Consider the following 8,291-nt stretch of genomic DNA (forward strand, 5'->3'; position numbering starts at 1 on the left):
TACTCACTTACAACCTATGAGTCTAGAACCTAGAGGTAAGTTAACTAGTTCCCATGTTTGATTTGATAGTATAGATTCCATTTCATCGTTTATATCTTCTTTCCAGAAAGCTGAGTCTCTAGAGGATATGGCCTCTTTATATATTTTAGGATCATCTTCTATAGTCATTACTGTAGGTATTTTTCTTATAACATTTTCTCTATCTCCTTCTACAAGATGGAAAATGACACATTATGAGTCTATATAGTCATCTCCTAGACTCTTTTCTATTCTTGTCCTTTGACTCCTACGAGGCTCAGTAGGAGCTTCCACTATCTGTGGAGCTGTGCTTTCTGGTTCTCTATTAGGAGTTTGGATTTCATTATCCATTGACTCCAAGGACAGTGAATTCTCAAAGAACTCAACATCTCTTGATTCTATTATTATATTAGACTCTATGTCTAGAAGCCTATAAGCTTTACTATTTTGTGCATACCCTACGAAGGCGCACTTAATAGCACTTGGTCCTAACTTAGTTATTTTTGGATCAGGGGTTCTGCAATATGCAAGACACCCCCACTCTTTTAGATATCCTAGGTTATGTTTTCTACTTCTCTATGTTTCATATGGAGATATTTTATATTTTTTAGACGGAATTTTGTTTATTATATGGCATGCTATAAGCAGTGCTTCTCCCCATAGACTTAATGACAACTTTGCTCTTATCAGCATTGAGTTGACCATTTCTACTAAGGTTCTATTCTTTCTTTCAGCTATTCCATTTTGTTGAGGTGTGTATGGCGCTGTACATTGATGTATCAGTCCATGTTCTTCACAGAAGTTATCGAATTCATTGGAGAAGTATTCTCCTCCTTTATCGCTACGGAGAATTTTCATTTTCTTATTCAGTTGATTCTCTACTTCTGCTTTATATATTTTAAACATGTTTAATGCTTCATCTTTGCTCTTTAATAGGTACACATACACATACCTAGAGCAATCATCTATAAAGGTTAAGAAGTACTGTTTACCTCCACGAGTAAGAATGTTGTTTAACTCACAGATATCACTGTGCACAAGATCCAATACTTGAGACAATCTTTCAACATTTGGAAAAGGTTTCTTTGTCATTTTGGATCTTATGCACACTTCACATTTTCCGGTTTCATTATCTATGTACGAGATTAAACCATTCTTAGCCATGAATTTCAAGGTACTATACCTTATATGTGCTAGTCTATCATGCCACAGTCCAACGGATTCAACCATATACGCTAAAGTGCTACTTTCATTCAGAGAAAACTTAATCATTCCGTTACAAGCATATCCCTTTCCGACAAAATTCTCATTTTTGGACAGAATCAGTTTACCTGACTCATACACCACCCGTATGCCTGATTTTCCCAAAAGATCCCCAAAAACTAAGTTTCACCTCATGTCTGGGACGTACAGTACATTAGTTAGAATCACTTTCTTTCCAGAGGTGAATATCAGTTCGACAGTTCCTTTGCCGACGACCTTCGATCGGACTTCATTAACCATTTGGACTTCTTGACCATCGGTTAATTCCTCATACGTTTTGAAGGCTGATTTGTCGTAGCACACATATACAGTAGCGGCAATATCATACCACCAACTAGAACTTTACCTTGGATGGTATTCACCTCAGTGATCATAGCCACGATATCGCCTTCTTCTACTGCACTTGCCTCTTTTTTAAATTTGCGATAGCGGCATACTCGAGCATAATGCCCAGTTTTTCCACAGACATGGCATAGGCCCTTGAACTTTCCGTTCTTCTTTTAGGTGTTCTTCTTGAATTTCCTTTTATTAGGTTTCAGGGAATCGTCCTTCTCGGGATGTTTGTTATTAGTGTTTTCTATAGCATGTACCTTGGACGAGGTATTCCCATTATCATTTTTTTATCGCGGTTACGGGATTCTTCCTCAATCCTGAGGTGTTTCTGGATTTGTTCCAGTGTGTAGTCCTCGGTTTTATGCAGTAACTTCTTTCTATAGTTTTTCCACATCGGTGGCAATTTGACGATTATAGCCCCGACTTGGAATGATTCAGGAAGATCGATTTTTATCACTTTTATTTTGTTTACTATTAGCTGCAGTTCTTGGATTTGGGGTAGCAACGGTTTATTATCTACCATGCTGAAGTTAAAATACCTGGCGATGAGAAACTTGTTGGTACCTTCTTCTTCAACCTTGTATTTGAATTCCAGAGTGGCCCAGATCTCCTTTGCTGATGATGTCTGTTGGTACAGATCGTACAGGCGGTCGGAGAGAGCGTCCAGAATGTGTCCTCGACATAAGAGTTCGTCTTCGGCTCTTTTAATGCGGGCAGCTACTTGTTCAGGTGTGTCTTTATCAGATGCTTCAGGTAGTGCTTGTAAATTTGGATCTAATATGTAATAGATCTTCAGCGCCGTCAGGAGAAATTTCAGCTTGTCTTGTCATCTCGTAAAATTGGTTCCATCGAACCAATCAAGACGTATCAAGTCCTGATTCATTAACTTGATGGATGAAACACTGTCGGCTTCCATCAGTAAAAAACGCTTTAAGATTGTTGGAAATTATATAAATCAATGTATTTCTGTATAATGTGGAAACCGAAAATTGTAAAATAATCAGAAATCAGGACAGGCTGAAGCACATCTGAAACGCTGTTCTTAAAGTGTTATTTGCCCCTACTCAAGTGAATTGAGTATGCTGGTAGGTTACAGGCAAACAGCTTCTAGGATACGACGACCCTGGAGTGGGTCTGCGTTCAACAAACACGAAGGCCCACCAAATAGAACTCAATTACACACTTTCTGGCAATATTACAGTATAAAGGAAAAAATCCCAAGAGAAGAAGAAAAGAAGAGAAAAAGTAGTTTCGAATTCTGCACAGGTCAGTTCAAATCTTCAGCCACTGGTTCAGTTGAACCGTCCTAGACCACACCGCTGGTCTGTTCTTCAAGTTAAGGTTTATGCCTTGCTACGTTTCTGGAAATACTAGAATATATGAGTGGAGAGAAGCTGGCTGTCTTAATTCGTATGGATTTGCTGGAGTGAGTTGAGATGGATTGAAAACCCATCCAGGTCCTCCTTTTATAGGCTATGGTGGCTAGGGGGTTATGGTACAGATACTTAAATTCCATTAAGTCATTTCTGGCTGTTGGAAAACTAGCCGTTTTACGTACGAAGTGTAAAGTGTGCCACTAGCGCCTCTACAGCCACACTGCCTCACATGCCCACGCCCTCGCCCCGAGACCGAAATCTAGACCGAGCGCGAGCGCGCGCGCGGGTGTTCCAGTACTACGCACTGGAACACATAAAGTCCATAGTCCACAGACTAGGTAGGTAAATATTATAATACTCCACATCCTTCATATAAACCATAGTTTTTTCTCTTCTCTTTTCCATGTGGGACTTTTCCCAAAAACCCACTGAAAAGTGTTTTTCAAAACAATTTTTTATATTATATATTATTTTATTATGGAAATATATTTTATTAAAATCAATATTTTTTGCAACAGTCGAGCTGTGTGGGCCCCACCGTGACCAGACTTGAGGTCGAGCTGTGTGGGCCCCATCCTGAGCAGACCTGACCAGACCACTGATGTGGTTTTGAATTGGCCTTGCCACAAGATTCTCCAAGATTTTCTTTTTATTTTATCCGATTTTAATTCTAGGTAGTCGACTCTCAATAAAAGAGATCTTTAGGGCACGGTCATATGCTTCGGTCCACATGGGGAAACGCTAATTCTATAGTTTGCTTCCACATCAAGTCGCTACACACCATTTTGCGTACAGGTGTGGCATTGTTGGCCAATACTCGCTCGCACCTTGTAAGAGATGCGTATAGACAACATTAAAGCAAACATTTTCAAGCATAGGGAGAGGAAGATAAGAGAGACACCTACATTAATGACGTACTGTTGATGAAAAAACACCGTAAGCTCGTGGCAGATATATGATACTCATGATAAAAAAGTAAATGACAATTTTGCTATTTTTCAATGATCTGTGTACATGGCCTTTTTCTTTTTTTTTTCGTTGGGAATGCCTTAATCTATGTCTCAAGAGATATGAATGATCTCCCTCACACGTTAGCTCTAAGTATGTCATGTATTTGTAAAATACACCTGTCATGTATTAATGGATGTAAAATACACCTGTCATGTATTAATGGAACTTGGTTTATTGCATCCACGGTCAATCCTAACCTTACAATTTGTAGCCTATACATGGATGACTTGATTTACAGATGCAGCAATGGTCCACATCAAGTTTGTTATAAAAATAATAAAGATAAAAATACTGTACGGCTGAGTCGGTAGTGGCAATCTTTCAGCTTGAGATGTTTTAGAGAATGACCAACGCAACTGAACAGCCGTCTGGGTTACCACTAAGTCCCACCTCTCAGAAATCCAAACCTAAGCAAGTTGTTCAAAGCGTGAGGTCAGGGATTCTGAAAGTCTTCCATACGATGCCGTTACCTTGAAGGCAACGGCATCTCCACGCAGTCCTGTCGTAATGGAAGGCTACACTGAATGGTACTGTTTGCTGCTGGAAAAGCTCCATGGGCCTAAACATAATGTATATGTTCTATCCACACCGTTCATCCATTTTTACAGATTACTTTATGGCATGAATCCAAAAATGAGGTAGATCCAAGTCTCAAGTGGACCACATCATAGAAAACAGTGGGGATTGAACATCTACCATTAAAAACTTCCTCATGGCTACAAAAGTATTGTACAAAACTGATACGTATCAACAGGTGGCCTTATCAAGAGGTTAGATGCAAAGTTGAGTCTGCCGAGTCAAGTAGTCCCTTGCCTAGTTCTAGAAAGAAGGTTGATCTGTTAACTGTCTCTTGTACATGTGAATGCCATATATGCACCACCCATGGCTAGCATGTCTAATATCCAATCCATACATAAGGAGGTTGGTCCAAGCTTTAAGATGTTTACCAAAAATAAATATGGTCCACCACTGAGGTGGGCACCAATATTGGAGACAGGTGAAAGGATTAGAAAACTTAAGTCACAAAATTTTCATAGGTACGTTGTTTGGTAAACTGTGGCCCACCTAACGAATGAATCAACCTACCTTTGGATTAGAACAACAATATAGTGGTGCGTTCTGATGGATGGATTAGATGTTGGACTTACATGCCATGCTGGCGCATATGCTTCGTGTACATGAGCTGGATTGCACACGCGTGTGTGGGCTTGGCGAAGCCCATCTTTAGGGAAGTGGATTAGCGGTTGAAGTTGGGAAGCAAAGTGGGGTCTACAGTGATGCTTGTGAGAAATCCAGTACATATATCAGCTTTGCTAGCTCTTTAGGACATCAGCCCAAAAGTGAGGTGATCCAAAACTAAAGTGGGCGAAGCTATAGGAAAAAGTAGGGAGGAAAGTGCCTATCATTGAGACTTCAGCATACTACACCTTGATATTTATATGCCATCTAAACCGTGCATGAGGCCATTTCTACTCGGATGCATGATCTGAAAACACAAACATATTGGCTTCATACAAAAGTTATGTGGCCCCATTTTTGGTCCTTAAGATTAAATGGTATGAAATTATATTGGATGGGATTAATATCATTATTGTACAATGATTGCATATCTGGAAATACCAATTGTATCTTGCCATCGAATTCTCATGTTTGAGATAAAATTCTTGCTATGGGAAAAACACTGAATTAAGTAAAACCTTATTTGGTGGACCATGGAATTGTAATCAATGAACCAAATTTACAACTAATATCAGTTAGTTGTACACATATATGACTAGGATGTTACATGTAAAAGGTGTATATGGATGGACAGCATGGATAAAACTAGGGGTGTACACGAACAGAGCTAGCTTGGTTAGCTCACTCGACTTGACTCAAAAAAGCTCGATTTGCCTCGGTTCGAAGCTAAGTTCAAGCCGAGTAAAGCTGATTTTTTTAGTTCGAAAATGAGTTCGAGCTAAGTTCGAGCTAGCCCCAACTTGACTAGACTCGGATCGAACCCAGCTCGAATCGAACTTGGATCGAACCAGTTCGGTGACTCGGTTACTTTGATACTGATGTTGCTCACTAAGTGTTTGATGAAATGACTCAACAAAGTGTGGCCGATGGTAAGGAAGGTATGTATATGAAACAAATACCCTTTTTTTTAGATTTTTATGTTGCTTGGAAGGTATTTGATAAAATACCTGAACAATCTTTGTTGTTGTTTTACAGACAATGAGATTTTGAAGGTGCAGTTGATTGCTTACCTCCAAGTGCAGAAGTTCATAAGTAGTATCCTGTGAATACAGGGTCGATCCCACAGGGAGATGAATTGCGAGAAGGAGAAAATCAAATGCAAAACAAACTAAGTAATAAAAACTAAACTGATGATTTGATTTTGAGATTTTTGAATGTATGTAATTCAACTAAATTAAAATAACACCCAAGCTTCAAAGTTCCACACATAGGTTAATGTTCCAAAATCATGATGACTTGGATAACACAACTAGGATCTGAGCACTATGGTTAGCCTAATCGTAAAATAAAACAATTTAAATATTTTAATAAATGATATAAAAGATTAGAAAATCATAGATTTGCACCATTGATATATATTCTCAAGCGTCAGTGATTTTAAGAATTCAATATCAATGAGATAATGAAAATCAAAGAAATATAACGGGTTGAGAACCTCTCCTATCTAGGAAATCTGATTAATCTAGGGTAAGTTTATCTATCAATGTGGATCTCATATGATGGAAACATATAGATCTCACAAAAGGATCAAAAACAAAACCTAAATAATAAATAACATACATATACCATTCTTCTCATCATTAAAACAATCAATCATCATAACTTAAAGAATTATTAAATGATGTTTTATTTAAATCAACCTGATTTAAATGATTTTAAACTCGCAAGTATACGAATCAGATGTAAATATGGTACGTATTACGAGATCGTTCCCACGAGGACTGGTTGTCACAATTCAAAATTAAAGACTCTTCTTAACTAATCCAACAAATAGTTGCGATAGTAATTGAGTAAACTAAATAAAAATCATTGGAAAAATAACCGAGAATAATGAGAAAAATTCAATCAAGGAGAAGACTAGGACTTTCAAATCCACCCCTAATTATCATAAACCTTGTTCTACTTGTTGATTCACCCTAATTCAAATTGGTGTCAAAATAAATAAAGCGCACTCTATGTCCTTGGTTGGGCACATAGAATGTATAATTCCTTAAAGCATATGGATCATATCTTTCCATCCATGGTCAGGCATGGAGAGATGTAGATTCCTGTTTCTTCCCCTATAGGAAACCTGTTCATGGTCAGACACAAGCACCTAGATAATGTTCCAAACAACATCCATAACTAAACTTTAGTTGAGCTCTTAGGATGGAGAAGTACAAAACTTTCAATTAAGCACACTAGAGAAATAAACAAATCAATTAAATCAAAATGAAATCAACACATAACAAGGGTTATTCAAATTAGGGGCTTCATCTCAGCCCTAGCTAAAAACTTAGAAACTCATAGATTCAACTGGAAAGAAGGAAAAACAAGATTTATAAAAGACAACCTTCATTCTCTCCCTTCTTTCTTCTCTTTTTCCAAACTCTCTGCTGTTGAATCTCCCAGCCACTCTCTCTCTCTGTTCTCAGCTCCACGTCCAGCCAAAAACCAGCCTTTCTTCCCTCTTGCTTTCTCTCTTTTGCTTCTCCAAGCTCTCCCTGGATCTGCCCTGGATCTGCCTCCTTTTTCTCTTTTCTTCTCTCTCTCTTCTCTTTCTCTTCTCTGGATCTCTCAGCCACTCCCCCTCCTTTCTTATAGGTGCTGGAAGGACGGTGGAAAGTTGTGCATGAAAATAGCAACCGGTCGGTTGAGAAACAGAAGTCGATGCGTGTATACACATTACGCATTGAAAATCGGAGCCTCCCACGTTCCGTTCCTTGCGTGTTGTCTATTAAATCAACATCTCTTGGGACGTTCTGAGATGCTCGACATAATGGACGGCTTGGATCGATCATATGAACCATAGAGGTGGCCCACCAGCTTTTAAAAAATGGACAGCTGTCGGGACGCGAACAGAGGACGCGTATTTCTTCCACTGTGATGCTGGTGGGACCCATTCCTTCATTATTTTGGGTAATCCGATCCGTCCATTGGATTCTTCTAAAAAAAACATTAGGGAAGGGATATTTTTGGGTGCCCATTGATGCGGCCACAGAGTTTTTAAACCTACCGTTCATTCTACTTTTGAACGGTTGAAAAATCAATCCTCATTCTCTTTTTCAACTC

This window comes from Magnolia sinica, chromosome 4 (genome assembly GCF_029962835.1).
Source record: "Magnolia sinica isolate HGM2019 chromosome 4, MsV1, whole genome shotgun sequence".
Classification (NCBI taxonomy): Eukaryota; Viridiplantae; Streptophyta; class Magnoliopsida; order Magnoliales; family Magnoliaceae; genus Magnolia; species Magnolia sinica.